This window comes from Hyperoodon ampullatus, assembly GCF_949752795.1.
Source record: "Hyperoodon ampullatus genome assembly, chromosome: 8".
Classification (NCBI taxonomy): domain Eukaryota; kingdom Metazoa; phylum Chordata; class Mammalia; order Artiodactyla; family Ziphiidae; genus Hyperoodon; species Hyperoodon ampullatus.
Genome location: NC_136921.1, coordinates 3,955,552 through 3,976,511, shown reverse-complemented (window position 1 = coordinate 3,976,511; position 20,960 = coordinate 3,955,552).

Sequence of the window (20,960 nt, the reverse complement as noted above, 5' to 3'; positions counted from 1 at the left end):
ATTGGAAATTACATAATGTTAGAAGCTAATCTTAAATTTGACTCAACAACCTCATATGGTTTATTTTTCTTTCTAAACAGTAAATATTTCCTAGCTCTGCCCATCTGTAAAGGCCTAGAATAATTATAAGCCAGTAACAATGAGAACCACTGATGTCCAGGTTGTGGTCTCTAAATTCCATTTTCAACTAAATAGAACAAGAACTTATTTGCAAAATGGTTAATACTAGGTCTGGGGCAATAATTGTAGATTGGGGCTTTCCTGGTGGCACAGTGGTTAAGAATCCACCTGCCAGTGCAGGGCACACAGGTTCAAGCCCTGGTCCAGGAAGATCCCACACACCACGGAGCAGCTAAGCCCGTGCGCCACAACTACTGAGCCTGCACTCTAGAGCCCGTGAGCCACAACTACTGAAGCCCACGTGCCTACTGAAGCCCATGCTCCACAACAAGAGGAGCCACCGCAATGAGAAGACTGCGCACCACAACGAAGAGTAGCCCCCGCTCGCCATAACTAGAGGAAGCCCACGCGCAGCAACAAAGACCCAATGCAGCCAAAATAAATAAATAAATATTAAAATAAAAAAAAATTGTAGATTGTACAGTTGTACGGATATCTGGTAGAAGATGTCCCAGGTTCAAGTTTCAAAGGCTAATAAGGTTTTTCAAAAGGTTATAGAAGCCAATTTGAAGGAGTTCCCACTGGCTAAACATGAGACAAATTGAGCATGAAAAATAGGTATATGTGTTTCTATTTTTAATCCCAAGGTCATAATTATAATATTAGAAGAACCTCATCATATACAAGAAAGTATACTCGCTTATTTATCAATTTTCAGAACAATGAATTGATGCCCTAGCAATCTCCAAAGTAACAAAATTGAACGTGCAAAGTAGCCAACTAACCAATGATGGGAAATTCTTTATGGAAGAATTCCACCTAAAAATATAGATAGAAAATCAGTACTTTGCAGGCCCTAATGAAATAAGTAAGGCATCTAAGGAATGAATATCAGTGGCTGCTGAGACCACGGGGTGAGAATCAGCCCATCTTTGTGCTCTGGCTGCCACCGAGGCTGCTAGCTGCACGCAGGTGTAGTCTGACAGCACCTTTCTGTACATCCAGTGAGGGTTACTCTGACACTGCCACGGGCTGCCCTTGCAAACCCAGGGAAGAGAGTTAGCTCTTCAGCAGCTGGGGACGTGATGTGGTGAGTAAACACTCGCTTCCTTGTCTTAGGAAGACAATTCCAGGGTACCTGCTCTACCTGGTTCCTGAAAAGCCCCAAGAAGATCGAGCTTTGGTTGCCCATTGTAACCAGCCTGTCTGCAGCATGGCCTTGGACTGTTTCTTCTTCATTTTGCTTTTCCCAGTTCTCCTCTTTCCTGGAATCGAGCCTGTGCATGGAGGCTTAACATCACTAACAGTGGCACAAGTGGGCCTGGTGTGGAGCCATAGTAAACACGTAGCATCAGCCGTAAGTTTTCTTGTCAAAGCAAGCCCTGCCCCCCACAAAATGAATGTGAATCTAATCAAGGTTTTAGATTTACCTGCTGGTTTACATGGAATGTGGGAGTCGGATGAACAAGTTAAACACCCCACTAAGGAGCAATCGGCCAAATCTAGAATGAGCGGAATTTAGCAGGACAAAGAACTGAGTTTCCTTAAATAAATAACGTAAAAAGAGAGGTGGAGATGGCGATAAGGACATGCGTATTTCTGCTCCTGGTTGTACTTTCAGGCAGACCCACAATGTGCCAAGAACTACAGAAAGAGGGATGCATAAAATATAAATCTGTCTAACGGCACTGGAGAGTGAGGAGCTGAGGTTTGAGAGCAGAGAGGCTCATGAAGACGTTATATCTGCAGCAGCCTCTTCCTGGGGGTGTGTGCGGATTCTGGTCCCACTGCTAAGAACCGAGCAACCCGTGGGACTTGGGTATTTTCACAGGGCTGGAGTGCTAAAAGCAGGACTTGAGAGGGCTAAACCACACTGCTGTTTATCCATCTGGTAAACTTTAAGGCTCCTTGGGGTAGGAAGTCAACAGGCCAAATCCAAAAAACGATTTGAGTACAGCTTGGTTTTCTTCAGTCCGCTGTGCCGGGCTTCAGTCAACACAAGGCTCGGGGTCGCGAGGTACCTGTAAGCATAAAGTAGAGGAAAGCATCAGTAAAACTGCAAGTGGAGGATACTAGAAACGATTCAAACTGAAGCACAGAAAGACACTGGTACACAGTACAGAGACAGACCGTGTAGTAATTGGAATCCAAGAAGGAGAGAGAGGATAAAGAAGGAAAATAATACTTGAAGTACTGGCCAGGAATTTTCCAAAACTGATAAAAGAAATCAAGCCACAGATTCAGAAAGCTCAGAAAACCCCACACAGGATAAATACAAACACCCACACCCTGACACATCATAGTAAAACTACTGAAAACCAAAAAACAAAATATTAAAAGCATGGGGGTGCAGGGAGGGGGACTTCCTCTTCAAAGAAGCAACAGTAAAGCCAGGAGACAATGAAATGGCATTTCTAAAGTGTTAAAAGAAAAAACTGCTATTTATGAGAGTCACTTAACGTTCAATCTTCCTGTGTTGTTAAAAGTTGGGAAGAGATACAGCAATGCAAATACTAAAAGCTTGTGCAGCTTAGGTAATATTACAAAAAGTAGACTTTAAGGCAAGAAGCAGTATTACAGAGAAGCATTTTTTGTGGAAAAGGTTGCATTGGATTCCTGTTGCTGCGGTAACAAATTGCCACACACTTGATGGCTTAACACAGCAGGGGTATATACACTTACAGTTCTGTAGTTCGGCAATCTGAGATGAGTCTCACGGGCTAACAGCTGTCAGCAGGGCTGCGTTCTTTCTGGAGGTTGTCGGGGACAGTCTGTTTCCTTTCCCTTTCCAGCTTCTAGAGGCCACCTACATTCCTTGGCTCATGGCCCTCTTCCTACATCTTCAGAGCCAGCAACGTCAGGCTGAGTCCATACTACCCTCTGGTTCTCTTTTCTGCCCCCTCTTCCACTTTTAAGGATCCCTGTGGTCGGTTACCTTGGTCCCACCTGGAAATCAGGATAATCTATTTTAAAATAGGCTGATTAGCAAACTTAATTATGTCTGCTATCTTAATTTCTCTTTACCATGTAACCTAACATGTCACAGGTTCCAGGGGTTAGGATATGGATGTCTTTTGGACCATTCTTCCTACTACAGGAATCAGTTCAACAGGCAACAGGAATATGTAATTCTAAATGTATCATTAAATCTAAAACTAAGCCTAATCAAGCAAGAGTTGACACCTGAGAGTCCTATGCAGTCATGGGCGGGGGGAGCACTATCCTATCAGACATTAAAACAGAGCAGAGCCTCTGTTACTAAGAGCAAGGCACTGGAGCATGAGTAGAGACAGCCCAGTGGAATGGAACAGAGAGGTGAGAAATAGACCCAAATAGATGCAGGGATGTACTGTAGGATAAAGGTGGCATCGCAAATCACTGGAATAAAAGTAGACTTTTTACCAAATGGTTCTGGGAAAACTGGTTAGCCATTGGAAAAATAGATCCATAAGAATAAAGTACAGATAGATCGGGGATCTTGATGTAAAAAAGTGAAGCCATGCCAGTACTAGAAGAAAAAATGGATGAATTCCTCTTTAACCTGGGCAAAGGAAAGGCCTCTGGCTCCCAATTCTGATTAAAGAAAAGAATGATCAGTTTGACTACCTAAAAATAAAACATTTGCATGGCCAAAAATAAATAAATAAACTCAAACAGATGTCTGACAACTGAGAGAAAATATTTACAACATAAAGGACTAGTAATATTCCTAATATATAAATTGAGGGAATTGGAAGAAAAAATTAAAAAGTGACAAAAGACATGAACACACAATTCACAAAAAAATTTATAAAAGTGGCCCTTAAACATGAATAGATGTTCAACTTTATTGGTAAGAGAAATGCAAATTAGAAACAGTGAGTTAACCCATCCAATTGGCAAAAACTTAATAGTTTAACTGCATTCTGTTGTGAAACTCTGGCGAAATTGGTTCTCATGCTTTGCTGGTGGGAATTTGCATTGGAACAGTTCTTATAGAGGGGGATTTGGCAATATCTAAGGACTACAGAGTCATTTACTTTTTATGCCAGCAACTAATCTTTAGGAATTTACCCTGAAGATTCAACTCCCACAATATAAATATAAATATACACACACATACTCTAGGTTATTTATTGCAGCATTGTTTCTGATTGTAAAGAATTTGCAAACAACCTAATTGCTTATACATGAGTAGATGATGGTATATCCATGTAAGGGAGTACTGCGTATCTGTAGTAAAGGATGATGACAATCACTGATGTGGAGTGATTTCCAGGCTATGTTGTTAAGGAAAATAAAGCAAAGTGCATAAAAATGCCTAGAGTATGCTATTTTTTTGTGTAAGAGAAGAGGAAATAAAATATACCTGTATTTGCTCCTCAGTGGAAACACACACACACAGAGAGAGAGAGAGAGAGAGAGAGAGAGAAGGGAAAATAATGGAATTGTTTGCTTTCAGGGTATGGGAAGGAATGAGATGGAAAGGATAGAAAAAAATTGGGGAATTAGGGTCACTTCTCTTTTGTACAGTTCTGACTTTTGGAATTATGTTAATGTTTCACATATTCAAAGAAGAAATAATACAAATGATGATGGAGGGATGGGGAGGAGGAGTGACCCTGTCTGTATTTCAAATGAATAACATAACTGCCCTGAAGGCAAGGGACGTAACTCAAGTAGGTTTCGAACATGCTATTTAGATATGTCCAGAGGTTAAAGACAAAAGAACTTTAAACATGTTGAACTCCAGTTAGTGGGTTTCTTTTTTGCAAAAGTAAAAGTTAGCAGTTCTAAAACTACCTTGTGTGTATTCTAGGATTGAACAAATAAGTATATTGTAGATAATGGGATCCAGTTTTCCCACTGTCGGAGGAGTTACAGTTATAGAAAAGAGGAAGCATTAGACTGAATCCTGTGGTGTTGGACTGAACTAGAGATATTGGTTTTTAAGATGGGTGGATGCATGGATGGGTGGATGGATGCATGGATAGAGAGGGACATAGATATATCTCCTAATTCCATTCACTGAGAGAGACTAAGCTCTGTCCCCTGAGAGTAGAGCAATGACACCTGCCCTCAGGTCATTGCTTCTAGAAGCATCTCCACTAAAAGGAACTAGGGACTTCCACTTTCATGTGTCTTCTGTTACAAAACAAAGAAAGCTTGAAAAACTGTTCCAGTTCAAAGGAAACTAAAGGTGCACAACAACTAAATGCAGTGCTATAGCAAATGTACATCATAAAGCACATTATTGGAAAGTAGATGAAATCTGAATAAACTATAGATTACGTCAGGAGCTGGCAAACTACAGCCTGTGGCCAAAACCAGGCTACTGCCTGTTGTAAATAAAGATTTATTGGCACACAGCCACGCCCATTTGTGTGTGTACTGTCTGTGGCTGCCTTCAACCCACAATAGCAAAATGAGTAGTTGTGATAGATTATATGTCCTGCAAAGGCTAAAATATTTATTGTCTGGCCCTTTATAGAAACTTTCCCCAATCTTAGATTAGATAATTTTGTTTCAACATTAATTTTCTTGATTTTGTTGATTTTACCGTAGTGAGAGAAGAGAGCATCCTTGTTTTCAGAAAGTAAACTTACTTAGAAAATGAAATATTTATAAACATATATACACATACATATATATATATACATAGTTTACATATATGTGCTTGTCAGTAATAAACATTAGAGCTACTTTTATAAGATGATTTAATCAATGAGAGCACTGAATTCTCAAAGTTTTTTTGCCTTCATACCGTTAGTATATGCAATACATTCATTACATAAGCTTTTCAAGCTTTGTGAAATTGGTGTTCCTGAAGAGTGCAGGCCAGTTATTTTGTAAAATGTCCTTCATTTGGGGTTTGTCTGAAGCTTCTTAAATTATTAGATTCGGGATATACATCTTTGACATGAACACCACGAAAGTGATGTTGTGTTCTCTTCAGTGTTTTGTATCAGAAGGCTCACAAATGTGGAACTCTCCAGTTCCTTTTAGAGATGCTTCCAGAAGCAATGATCTGAGGGTAGGTGTGCTTTTTGCTGCTGGGGTGTCATTGCTCTATGCTCTCTCAGTGGACAGAGAATAGGCTCTCGCAGTGGATAGAAGTAGGAGATATATCCATGCACGTAATTGACTATCAATGCATTTGTAATACTTGGAAAGGTCTCCTGAAGATTTTGACACTCCCTGCCTCTAATTGAGAATTATTAAAATAAAGACATCTAAAAACAAAATGTCTCCAAACTGATAAACTATTATTGTCCAGTATGTTAATCCTAAATCACTGAAGTGTTCAAGAAGGAGGAAAGATACAGATTAATTTTAGACGTTAAAATCTAGGGTTAACGTCTGCTTCTGCCAATATACTTGTCTAAATGGAGAAAACCTCTAAGTCTAGAACAACTAAACTGTGGTTTAGAGTTTTAAAATTATTTTTTAATATACATTCATGAGCTCGCATGCAAATCCTCAAAGGCCAGAAACAACTGGACTCCAGTGCTGGAGCTGCATTTGTTCTTGGGGCATCTGCCAATCTTGATGCCCTAGAACCCGAGTTACTTTTGGCCACTGATAGGAAGGAAGGGAGGGAGGGAGGGAGGGGAGAAAGAATCAGCATAAACTGAAAACTAGAGGATTAAATTCTCAAAGACATTACACTAGCTATCAAAATTATAACCATATAGTAAAAATATTACAAGTATACATGTATGTTAAATGTTTATGAAACAATTTACTTAAACTTATTACATTATATTTCTTAAATATATGTACGGAAATCAAGATACAGAAAGTGTGAAGAATGAACAAGAGACATCAAAAAATACCTGGCATATATGAAAAAGAACTAGAATCTCTCAAAAAGAAAAACGCAATAGTTAAAATTAGAATCTCAATGGATGGGCTGTAGCTTGGTACTGTCAGATTAAAAGGTTTATGTGTACAGCAGTCCTTTGCTGTTCAATGAAAATGGTAAATTTGATAGCAGGTCCAAGAGGTAGAGAGAAATTACACAAACAGGTAACCCAGACTCATATAGTTCCTGCCTCTATGGTACCAGCTCCTCTCCCGCGACTCATGCCTGTAGTTTTATGGGAGGTGTCTTCTGATAAGCAGATGGAAGAGGCAAAACCCCATGCCTGGTTCATGTTTAGGTCAGCTTGATGTGTTGATACAAGCCAAAAATGCATGGCTGCCGTATTACAGACCATTTAGTGGTGACCATAAAGGACAGCAGTGAGGGGAATAGTCCCAGTGGGCAAATTTCTGAGCAGTGCTTTTGGCCATTCACTTTGAGCAAAGTTAGGAGCCTATGTTATAGACTTAAAGACAGTGGCAAATGGCTAGGCTGGTTGTCAGGGTCCTGAAACGAGCAAGATTGGAAAATTGGAGATACAGACATCTGGGAAAGATGGTTAAACTCAAAGGAGTAGACACATAGCAGGTAAATCCCTGGGTTTCAATGTTAATGCCCACCAGAGAGCAACCACCAGAGAGGACAATCTCAACTACCAAGGTGACAAGATAACTTTTCTTTTGGATGGAAGCCGGGCTCTGTTCAGTCACCCTACTGCTGGCACAATGGGCCCCTATGTGGAGCCACCACGGTGGCAGGAATGGAGATCGTGCGTGAGCTATAGGCAGGATGAGGTCTCTGTCACCAAGGCTGACCTGTGGCCTCAGCAGAAAGTGACGTTGAGCTCTCTAAAGAGCACCATTCCTGAAAGAAAGCAAAGAACCAGCCACTGGCAAGTTGATTATCTTGACCCTTTCCACCATGCAGTGCAAAGGGCAGTGCTGCATCCTTATTGGAAGTGACATCTAGTCCAGGTGTGGTTCGCCTTCCATGCTGACAGTGTCTTCTCTAGCATCACATTCCAAGAACATCTAAAATATCTGATGTTGATAAAAATCCTACAGAACACTGCCTAGTCTGTTATATACAAAAGGACATGAGACACTGGGTACATGACCACATGATCCATTGATTTTAAGCTATTCCATTGATTCTAAATCCTTACCTGAGAGTACCCAGCCGAATAGAATGGTGGCATGTCCTAGTCAAGGCTCAGCTACTGTGCCAGCTTCGGGACAACAACTTGCCAATCGGGATGCTTCCCTCCAAGAGGTGGAGCATTTACTAAACCAAACCACAGCTAATGTGAAACTGTGTCCTCAACAGCTGGAAGACAGGAGCATGAGAACAGAGCATCATTGGATACCGTCCCCATAACTCCAAGAGATATATTTCCAGATTTTTTTGCTTTTCTCTTAAGGTTGTAAGAACATCACTCATTCTCTAGTTTCTACAGGTTAAGTTCTGAGTAATGATCCACAACTGATAAGGGCCCAGATGTTCCACAGCACTGTAAAGTCAAAGTTACATTCCCTGGAAGCGCCCAGTGAAAGTCAACTAGGCTTAATGAAGAAATTGTTCAGCAAGATAGCAGCAGTCATTTTCCAAATTTTGGATAAATAATCTTTAACACATGTCGTAGAAGGAATGTTTTGGAGGAGGGGCTGTACAGCATGAGAAGAAAAGATGGGGTGGGGATGATGCTCATCCGCAAATATTGGACTTTCATGTGGAAAAGTTTTGTTTATTGCTTCCAAAAGCAAGATTGATTGAAGGTTAGAGAAGGCCAGTTTTGACTCAACCCAGAGAGGAACTTTTAAACTGTCTAGACCAGCCCTATCCAATAGAAATAGAAGGTGAGTCACACATGTAATATTAAATTTTCTAGTAGCCACTGTAAAAAAGTGACAAAGGAAAACAGATGAAATTAATTTTAACATATTTTATTCAGCCCAGTCCAAAGTGTTATCAGTTCAACAATGTCAACAATATCAAAAAATACTAATGAGATATTTTACATTGTTTTCTTCATATTAAGTCTCTGAAATCCCATGTGGATTCTATACTCACAGCACATCTCAGTCTGGACCTCCCAAGTGTGCACCAGCCGGCCACATGCACCCAGTGCGTATTACACAGCAGTGATCTGGACCGTCTCAGAGACCAAGAGAGTCCTGTTAATCAGGTGTCATTGGAACCAAGTTAGATATAACCAGTAAGGACGTGTAGAGGAATGTGCTGGTTACGAAAGGGACAGTTTCCTGGTCTCTCCTCCCCACTTACCTCATTTCCACTTTATGTAGCAAAAACAGGAAGAACAGATCCCCACCTAACAGCATGCATCTTCTCTGCCCCCATCCACCCAAATTATGGCAGTGAGGGCTGATATGCCTTCTAGGAAGGATTAGCGGTTTTCCAGAAGTCTCCTAGCTTCCAATGAGTTTGGAGGATTTTTAAAACAACCTGCAATCAACTCTGCATTGAAAAGCAGGGAAACAAAAGCATCTATTGACTCTTGACAGCTCATGAGGAGTAAGTACGGTTGACCCTTGAACAACACGGGTTTGAACTACACGGGTCCACTTATACGTAGATTTTTTTCAATAAATAGATTGGAAAAAGTTTTAGAGATTTTTCAACAATTTGAAAAAACTTGCAGATGAATCACACGTAGCCTAGAAATATTGATAAAATAAGAAAAGTTATGAATGCATAAAATATACATATGTACCAGTTTGTCCTTATATAGGTGTAAGGTAAGTGATATTTAGGATAAAATTAATAATATGTTAGTTTTCTTACTATTTTATGACTAGCTTTCAAAGAATTACATCAATGTACAGTATGTCCCTCTCCTAACTGGAGATACTGCATATCAGTCTATCATCAGAGGTGTTCTTTTTTTAAGTATAACAATATTTCCAATACTGTGTTATGAATGTGACTGTAATACTCTATGCTATAAAAGTTTTATAATGATTCATTCATTAGGATATAGGCTAGTCTACTGTGAAGCAATCAGATCGATTACACTAGACAACCATAAAGCAATCACATTGCTGCTTCTTCAGATCAATGCAATCGTTATACCTATAAATAAATATGAATTTTTTCACATTAGCTTTTAATTTTTGATGTCTAGTATTAGTAATATGTATAACATCTACAGTGTTTTGTGTCATATTAGACACTGTTGATGGAGCTACTGACAATTCATCTTGTAAACAGATGACATAAACTTAGGGTATTGATAAACACAGTACTTTACTAAAAATGTATTTTCTCTTTCCTAAGTAACATCTTCTTTTCTCTAGAGTCCTCTATTGTAGATACATATATAATATATATAAACATACAAAACACGTATTAACTGTTTCTGTTATCGATAAGGCTTCTGGTCAACTGTAGGGTATTAGTAGTTAACTTGGGGAAATCAAAAGTTATATGTGGATTTTCAACTGCACTGGTGGGGGGGCTGGCACCCCTAACCTCCAAGCTGTTCAAGGGTCAACTGTACCTCTTTTTAAGCAAATGCTATTCCTAGGTATCCCCTCACTTGCGAACCACTGATAACACTGCAATTTGAGGAAGATGGAGGCTTGCCTTTTTGACGGAGTTGATAACCTTGGGTAATCTGATCATTTTTTAAGGTCCAGCAAAGTAATAACACTCCTGTGATCTTGTTGCTTCTCTAAGGAAAGGAAGTTTTCAGAACCCAGTGGAAAAGACAGTGTAATTTTATCTAAATATGTAAAGACAAGCTAAAACCAGGGTGGAAATTTTCTTCATTTAAGTGATGGACGATGTTCTCCTGGGTCAGTCGAGACAGTGGGAAACCAGTTCTTCCAACATCTTTTCAAGAAACGAGTGAACTTGTAATCAAGACAGTATGGTACGGGCACAAAAACAGAAATATAGATCAGTGGAACAGGATAGAAAGCCCAGAGATAAACCCACGCACATATGGTCACCTTATCTTTGATAAAGGAGGCAAAAATATACAATGGAGAAAAGACAGCCTCTTCAATGAGTGGTGCTGGGAAAACTGGACAGCTACATGTAAACGAATGAAATTAGAATACTTCCTAACACCATACACAAAAATAAACTCAAAATGAATTAAAGACCTAAATGTAAGGCCAGACACTATAAAACCCTTAGAGGAAAACATAGGCAGAACACTCTTTGACATAAATCACAGCAAGATCCTTTTTGACGCACCTCCTAGAGAAATGGAAATAAAAACAAAAATAAACAAATGGGACCTAATGAAACTTCAAAGCTTTTGCACAGCAAAGGAAACCATAAACAAGACAAAAAGACAACCCTCAGAATGGGAGAAAAATTTTGCAAACGAAGCAACTGACAAAGGATTAATCTCCAAAACATATAAGCAGCTCATGCAGCTCAATATCAAAAAAACAAGCAGCCCAATCCAAAAATGGGCAGAAGACCTAAACATACATTTCTCCAAAGAAAATATACAGATTGCCAACAAAAACATGAAAGGATGCTCAACATCACTAATCATTAGAGAAATGCAAATCAAAAGTACAATGAGGTATCACCTCACACTGTTCAGAATGGCCCTCATCAAAAAATCTACAAACAATAAATGCTGGAGAGGGTGTGGAGAAAAGGGAACCCTCTTGCACTGTTGGTGGGAATGTAAATTGATACAGCCACTATGAAGAACAGTATGGAGGTTCCTTAAAAAACTAAAAATAGAACTACCATACGACCCAGCAATCCCACTACTGGGTATATACCCTGAGAAAACCGTAACTCAAAAAGAGTCATGTACCACAATGTTCATTACAGCACTATTTACAATAGCCAGGACATTGAAGCAACCTAAGTGTCCATCGACAGATGAATGGATAAAGAAGATGTGTCACGTATATACAATGTAATATTACTCAGCCATAAAAAGAAATGAAATTGAGTTATTTGCAGTGAGGTGGAAGGACCTAGAGTCTGTCATACAGAGTGAAGTAAGTCAGAAAGAGAAAAACAAATACCGTATGCTAACACATATATATGGAATCTAAACAAAAAATGTTTCTGAAGAACCTAGGGGCAGGACAGGAATAAAGATGCAGATATAGAGAATGGACTTGAGGACACGGGGAGGGGGAAGGGTAAGCTGGGACGAAGTGAGAGAGTGGCATGGACATATATACACTGCCAAATGTAAAAAAGATGGTTAGTGGGAAGCAGCCGCATAGCACAGGGAGATCAGCTCGGTGCTTTGTGTCCACCTAGAGGGGTGGGATGGGGGGGTGGGAGGGAAACGCAAGAGGGAGGAGATATGGGGATATATGTGTATGTATAGCTGATTCACTTTGTTATAAAGCAGAAACTAACACAACACTGTAAAGCAATTATACTCCCAAAAAGGTGTTAAAAAATTTTTTTAAATAAGAGTGGATATATGTAAAAACAAAAAACGAGTGAACTTCACTGATCACGTGTGTGCATCCACCTGACCAAAGCGTGTGAACCCTGAATGTGAATCACAAGATTTCTCCTGGGTGGAGCTGTAGGCAAAGGTTTCATTCTGAATAAAAGGAACCAGGCCATTTTCCACGTGAGTCACATGATGGGAGGAATCGCCAAAAATCAATTTTGACTGAATAACATTCTCCTAATTGTATGCCAGTGCCTAGATGCTAAGAAGAGCCACTCACGACAACCAGCAAAATGCCCCACGTGTAATAATCCATATGATGATAAAAACCTATTTTCAGGTGTCCCATGTCAGTTAAATAACAATTTAAAAACTGGAGTAGGTTGTTTGTGAGGTTGTGTGGTGAGTGATGTCAAAGGAGAATGGTCTAAGGACTTCCAAATCCATCTGGCAGCCTTAAGCCGATTGGATGGCTTCCTGTAAAATCTAGATTTCCAGCAAACTGCTACACAGGTTTCTGAGCCCACGTCACCATAAAACACAAAGAAGATGGATGGAAATACGGGAGCAGCCGCTTGCGTCTTGCCAGAGACACTTTGATAGGGACTGATTTCAAAAGGGCAGGAGGCTTTTGCCTTCCACCCCGTCTTCCAGGATGCAGGTTATCTCAGCTCAGTGGTTGTTTTGATGCTGCCCCTGTCTTCCCTGTGCCCAGAGCTGCTGCTGTCGATGCGGGATCCCCTGCAGGGAAGCGTTTCTTCACGTCCACCCGCGCCCTCCTTGGGGCAGCCTGGGGCTCCAACCAGGGCAGCCAGACACACAGGGTCCACACTGAATGGCCTGAAGCATGTGGTTTAGGCAGAGCCAGACGTCTGCGTGATTCTTACCCCTCCCCTTGCTGTCACGAGGTCTTCTAATTGTCTGAAAAATGCTGCTGTAATGCACTTGGTGGGCAGGGTCATTCCTGTGGCTCCAGGCTTTGTGGATATCAGGTCACTATCACTCACTCCTGGCTGAAAACATAGTCTCCTAGAGAAATAAACCGTATCTAAAGGCTGGAGAAAGTGCCCTTAGGTACTAGATATTTTTGACAAAGAGAAGTTTTGTTTTCTTAGTTTTTAATTGTTTTGATCAGCCCTTGAGATGTCAGTCCTTTTGTCATAGAAGTGGAATGGATGAGTTTACTAAGACTTGGCAAGATAGAAAATCTGTGGCGAATTTCGAGCTGAATCCCTAATAATTAGGGAAAAAAATTAAAAGACCCAGCCAAGGTGTAATTCTTGGGGGACAGGGTGGGGGGCAGTGGTCATATACCTGAATTCATAAGTTTAGAAGACCAAATCCAAATGTAGGCTAAATTTAAAAATTAAATTAAATTAAAATATAATAATAAAAAATTAAAAATTTAATAATAATAAAACTAACAATTTAAAAAAATAAAGATAATTGTTTTAATCTCAAAAAATAAAATAGACAAAACCAAATCCAATTTCCCTGGATGTTTGCTAAGAGAGGTCATCTGCAGAGTCCGCACAGGGAGCGCCAGCTGGGGGCCGACTGAGGACATGCCCCGCCCCGGGGGAGGAAGTGCAGCAGCCGTGGCTGCAGGTCCAGTCCTGGTCAGGCTGTCAGCACCAACAGGCAGGCAGCATCGGCCCTGCACGTTCAAGTGTGTGGCCCGGCCTTTGACTGCAACCCAGGGTGTGAAAGCACTCTGCTCGCATCCGAAAATTAACTCCAAGCGCTCTGCTATCCAGGTTTCATCGTATGTTCAGTTGTGAAAAATCATATTCACAGAGGGGGCCCCGAAAGCCCTGATTCTCAAAGTGTGTTCCCTGGGCCACAAGCTGGGCATCACCTAGGAGCCCCAGTGCAGACATACTAAACGGAAACCCGCCCTCAGCCAGCCCTGCAGGTGATTCTCTGCAAGGAAAGCCAGGGCGGTGGCTCCAAGGACTTGCAGTCTTCGTTCTGGACCCTTGCTCTACCCTCGTGCTGGCCCTGCCCTTGACGAGACACTCTAAAGAGGAGCCTTGCGACACGGCTTTTGTGTTTCCTGTCAAACTAGGGAGAAGGCAGCACCCATATCACCAAGTAACGTGCCTACATGAGACCCCTCGCAAGTGAGAAATTCCGCCAGGCCTCTGCGTCCGGAGAGGGAGGCTGGTGGATCCTGTGATCCTGAAACCAACACACCTGCCATTTTGCCTTGGCCCACGGGGAGCTCAGAGCTGTTCCCATGTGACGCTGGGTTTTCTTCCTAAACTTGCTCTTTCTCTCCCTCTATTTACTGCCCACACACCCTGATTTTTTTTTTACTTAATTCTCTTTATCCTGAATGAATTCCACTAAACGCCCTCCATATTTTTTTCTAGAACAAGTGAGGAATCCATTAGTAAATTAATATTATTCATGAAAATGAATAGTCTTCTATGATGGTGATGTTTCTTCAATGGATAAAGGAAGCCTTCGTGATATTTTTCAAAGGACCACTTGCCAAATTTCTTGACCCCGACATTTGGCCTCACGTCCACCATGGCAGCTGCTCCCGGGAGCCAGGCGTGAACGTGCAAAACAACAGCCAGGATTTGTGATCCTCTGTCCTTTTGTCATTAGAAGGGGAAGACACTCTAGCTCTCAGAATTGATGTTAACTTTTGCCTTTAGTGTTTTTTATATATTTAGTGTTTGACTAAGGTTTGTTATTTTAGTTTAGCACACTGCCATGTTCTCCGTATACATTGTTTAATTTCCACAAAACTATGGGGCTGACCTCTGTGTCTCCATTTTGTAAATGGTAAGAGCGTGGCTTCAGTGAGCCCAAGGTCACACAGCAGTGATGGAGCTGATCATCTCAACTGTCACACTGTCCCAGAAGAAGGAGACCAAGGGTTGGCCAGAGTCCTTCTGAGACCACAGATGATGACGATTGATTCGACAGGAAGTTTCAGAAAGAAAACTGAGATATCTTGAAATCCTTAGTATCAAATGTTCAGATTAAGGCAGCAGATGTAAACACCCCAAGAATTTCTTATCCACGTGATCCAGTAATTTTTCTCATCATTTCTTTCTAAAGAAGTCATCTCAGATGTGGCTAAAGATTCTGGGAATGATAATATTTACCACTACATTATTTAGAAAATTAAAATGGCATTTCCAAAGGAAGCAAATATATTGTTAAGAATGGCTTAAGCAAAAGGCTCTGTTCTCATACTTGTGCTGCAGTTTGGCTGAACGGGGCAGGCTCTTCTTCCTTTGGAGATGCGTCTTGGGGTGAAGAACACAAGCAAGGACTAAAATTAATTAATGGTCTCAAAGTTCCAAAGGATGCTTCCGCGCTCGGCCCCTGGGGGTCATGGGGGCAGGCTTGCTCCTGGTGTGGACAGAGAACCCTGTCCTGCAGGGTGGGTGGCTGCCTCCGTGAAGAGCTGGCTTTCGGGCGTGGGGACATTGGTTCTCGCCACTGTCCAGCACCACCATGTCAGCCCTGATGATCAGCGTTCTGCTTCCTAGTTTATATAGTGATGCAGAAAAGTCACAGTGTCTCCCAGTCACTGAAACACACTTCTAACAGCCATGGCTGGTTTTCACTCCAACTTCCAAAGCCAGCTTTGGGAGCACAAGTCTTCATGGTTTTAGAAAAACAGCCTCCAACACCTGATGAGTCCTCAGCGTGCTTTCCCGTTTATCCCCCCTCCCCCAGAATCCTGATCTCCCACCACGTTCCAGACGTCTGAACAGTTAAGTGCTCATTATTTGTTGTACACTTCTCTAACTGAAATCATTCTTTGGTGTTTCAAATCCAGCTTCAAGTGGTAAGAAAGATGATTAGAAAAAGAAACCCACTGCTGTCAACATTTTTAAGAGAAGAATCACTTTTGCTTGAAGTGCTATCCCTAACTGTCCTAGTTAACCTGCCTTAAAGCTAGCTGACCATGACCGAGGGGTCTCACAGCAGCGCTCACAACGCCCCTGCCACCTGGACCTTCCCGGCCATGCAGTCGTGCTCTGCTGGGAAGCTGTCCACCCCAGTCACGCTGTCGCTGCTGTCACCCTGGGCTTAGCTGGGGACCCTGGTCCACCCCATCTCCGTCTTCCCTAATCTCCCCCTCCACAGCATGGCAGAGACCAGTCTACACATTTTAATACAACTTGCTAAGAGTGTAAGGATGTGGTAGAAAAAGGCATTGAAGTGAGTGACTTTTCCTGGTGTCAAACTACTGTCAAGGCTGCAAAGAACAGAGAGCTTGATTTGGGGTCTTAAGAATTGCAATTCAGGAGACACAGATTTGGCTAAATCCCCAAGAGCGTTCTGGGGAAGAAAAAGAGTCAGGGGTTTACAAAGACAAAAGCCACAAGGTTGTTAAAGTTGCCTGGACAGAGTGGGGACTGACAATGACACAAACCAGGAAATACTTGTCCTTAAGGAATCACCAGGTGTTTTAGGGTAAGGGCCTGATAAGTATCTGGAGAAGGGCAATGAGCGGTCAAAAGGTCACACTGGTGAAAATGGAGGTCCTTTCAGAGAGTCACCAAGTCGTTACAGGACAGACACACACTCCCCAGTCCTCCTGGGCTGTCTGCCCATCACACCGGGGGCCTCGGCCTGTGCACCCTCGTCTGAGCCAGAAACAGCTTCCCCCTCTGATAGCACAGGAGAGAGAGGGGCGCCCTTTGGAGTGAGAACTCTGTTTTTCCATCTAAGAGTGTCATGATGCTGGGTGAGTGTTTTTGGGGGAGACATTTGCAGAACAGAGCTGGTGTTCCAAAAGGAGTTTTGAGGGAGTCAGGCACCCCTTTCCCTGTCTGCAGGGGTCCACTTTCTACGGAGCCTGGCTAAAACCAACCTTAATAGTGTCCGCCCGAGTCACCACAACCGGGCTCCGGGTACGGCACCCTTCCTCCTTTCTCTCTGTGACCCACTAATCCTTCATTTATAAGAGAAACCAGAGCCCAATGACAGAACAAAAACTGCTCCCAGACACCAGCACTGGTCATGACCAAGGTCCTCAGCCTCCCTCTGCCTCTTTTCTGCCAGGGGAGTGGAAGCTTTCTTGGAGAAATGAGTCATTCAATTAACTTCAAAATATATTTAGAAACTTTGGCATTTACAAACCCATCCTGTAATTAAAAACACAAAGAACTGAAGGTTTTTCCATTGTTAAAAAGCATCAGTTTAGACTAACTGAATTCCTATGTGGTCATTTTCTGTGTCCAGTTTGGTGTAGACAAAAATTAAGAGGGGCACTAAATGCTCAGTCTGTTTTCTAACATCATAAAAGGATTGTGAATTTTAACAGACTAAATATCCTTCATGTCAATCCCTGAAAAGGAATTTGCAGCACTTCAAAAATTGAGAATTAAAAAGGCCCAAGTCTAGAAAAAAAAACGGACCAGCATTTTCGTCTAACTGACTAAATCTTTCTACCAGGAAGAAGATTTTGTTTCTTTCAAGTTTGAAGTGTAAACCTGAGCCGCTCTGGCATCGTCCAAATTTAAAATGAGTTCAAATTCAAATACATTATCACGTACAAACATCTATATGGATGTGTGTACATACACCAAAGCACCAGATCACCCACTAAAAGTTCAAGCATAGCACAAATAAGTCACCAAAACTCACCTCACTTGTCGTCTTCCTCCCCTACATGTTCTCTCCCTTTCCCATGCACCCCTGCTGTCTGTCCCACAAAGCACAGCCGCATGGGCACCCTCTCTGGACAGAAGCCCTCTCAGGAGTTGGGGTGCAGGGGTGGGTCAGCGCGCAGGGCAGGGGAATGGGTAGTGCCGGAGCCCGGCCGCAAGGTCCCATCCCGACCAGCCCACCAGCTTCCCTCCTGGGCCCAGTCGAGGCCACTGCCTGAGCTTCACTTTAAGGATTGCTAAAAGGTTCCCGTGTGGACCCAGGCTTTGAGCCAGGGTCCAGGCATGGGCTGCAGGGTCTCTGCAGGTCCGCAAATGCATGCAACCATGGGAGCGAGGCACGTGACTTCCCTCCGCATCCTAAGGGGACACGGGTGTGGAGCACCTGGGCCCAGGCCAGCCGTGCCCCTGCACCTTCCCGTCACCAGGAGGATCAGCCCTCAGCCCTGGTCCCCACCCAATCCTCTCTACCAGGGGAGACCCGAGGCTGGTCCAGGACCCTCTGGGTTCCTCGCACCCCACCTACTCCTGGACCAAGCCTGAATCTGGTCTTCAGACCCTCCCTGTGTGAAGTCTGAGCCCAGGGTCCCACGAAGGCCCCTCCTCAAGGCCACCGGGCCACCCTCCCCGGCACCACCCGAGGATCACACCGTCTCTCTCCCCTCTCCGTCCTCCACACCCCACTCCCCTACTCGGACCTATTTCCCTCTCTTTGATGCTTAGTTTGTTTTCAACCCCATTGCCCCTCTCCACCTCCTCTTCTTTTTCTTTCTCCATTTCCTTTTGAGCTGAAACCAAATTTTGTAAAATTCAGCCTACAAGGCCCTTTCCTTGAAACCACTGTCTCCCCCACTGATAAGGGGAAGCCGAGGCTGTGACGTGGGGGTTTCCCCGGCCTCTTGGACAGCGAGCAGTCCTCATCAGCGCCTGGAGCCCTGCCTCTTGTGCAGGGGTCACTGCCGGATGAGCAGCGGCCTTGACTCTCCCCGGCCTCAGACTCACGCTTCGAGCCAAGCCGTGTTCCAAGCAACTTGGGTTTTGCTTTCTGTAGTTTCTGAAGGAAAAGCGAGGCTATGGAGCTCGTTCCCACACTCCTCCAAAGAGGCTCCTACACGGGGCTGGGCTGCTTCCCTTTGAACCCAGTACGAAGTCTTCCTGCAGGGCTGCCAGCACTAATTAGCATTCATTATGCTAATGAATGTCTGCCAAATTCAATGCCTCAAAATGCAGGACGGCTGGTCTGGGTAGAAGGAAATTTTAGAGTTGCATTTGGGCCTCTGTAAATCACTGGATTTAAGCTCCTTGGAGAAGCAGTTAAGTTTGCTAAGTTCATACATTTCTGGCGGCTAAAATGTCCTACTTTCCCTTTTGTCTTAAAAAAATGTTAACCAATGCCCTGAAGGAGCAAAGACAGAAAGCATCATTGTTACCCAGCCGTTCCTCCCTGATCCTTATCAATGGTTCTCAGCTAAGGGCCCGCCAAAGTCTCAGGACAGCATCTTTATTTACTAAAACCTCCTGTTTCCTGGGATTTCTCTGAACGCCACATCAGCTCAAGGCAAAACATTTCTAAAGCTGCTTTGGTTCTGAGCTCGCTCAGCTGTGTCGGTGGTGAGATTGGTGTCGGGCTCTTATTTTCCCGGGTTCGGGGCAGGCACCCTTCCCGGTCAAGTTCCGCACAGCATCCGCTCCAGCTCTTGCGGGCCCGCCTCTAGCCTCTGTTCCCCGGGCAGGTGGGGGGCACCCACAGAGGGAAACCAGGCCGGGCACCAGCTGGCACTTCCTCCGCTCACATCTCCTGCCTCAGTCCCTGGTCCAGAATGACCCCGCTTTTCTCTCCCAGCCTCTCCTCCCTCACGTCTCCCGCCGCCCAAGAAACCACCTGGAAGAAACCCAGGTTCTCCAACTGGCTAAATAAACAAGAAGCTTGTGACTCATCACGGGATGAGGCGGCTGGAGGATGGAGTGAACCCACTGCCAAACCCATGACGGGAACCCTGACTCACAGCGGGAAGCGGGAAGCCGGAAGCCGGAAGCCGGAAGCCGGAAGCCGGAGCTGGGCATGGATGGGGCGAGAGCTGAGTGGCAGTGTGCGCGTGCGCGTGTGCGCGCGCGTGCGCGGCCAGGCCGCTCGAGATGGCCGATCTGCTCTCTGCACCTGTGCTTGCCCAGCGCCTGCGCCCCCTGCACCTACTCCCAGAAGCTTGCCTGCCCCCCACCGCCCCCCCGGCGGCCGGTTCTAACACTCCACCTGCTAGTTCACTAAAGGGAAACCTTTACCCCTGAGATGCTTGTTTAGCTGAGGGATGTGCCCCCCCACCAAGGCTGGTTTCCATGGTAACTGAGAAGGCCATCCGACATCAATCCTTGTATAAATGGCAGCCTTCTTCTCCCCGGAGCAGGAAAGGTTACTGCCATGCATGGTGGAGTGTCGCTCCAGGACCTTAGTTTCGGGTGTGTAAGGTCCCCGATCCAATAAACACTTGACGTCCTTGTTGCTGTCTCTGGGCTCTTTCCTCCGCCTGGCGGCCAGGCAATTACAGGCCTGCAGGTCTGCGGGCTGCGGCCCAACAGCGTGAGAGAGGCTGTGTGTGGGTGAGTGAGTGTGTGTGAGAGGGCGTGTGTGTAGGAGTATGTGAATGTGTGTTAGCCTGTGTGTGAGCATGAGAAAGTGTATGTGTGTGTGTGTGTGTGTGTGACTGAGAAACTAAGTCTGTGTGTGAGCTTCTGTGTACAGGTATGTGTAAGCAGATGTGTATGCGTGAGAAACGGTGTGTATGTGGGACTGTCTTCGTGTGTGTTCCTGTGTATATCTGTGTATGTGTTACCTGCACACACATGCTTCTATTTCCCCGATTCCCCTTTGCCTTCCCCAGACTGCTTTCTCAGGAATAGGCCTTGAAACAAGGTTCTTCAACTGGCTCCTGACTTAAGTCAATGCTAC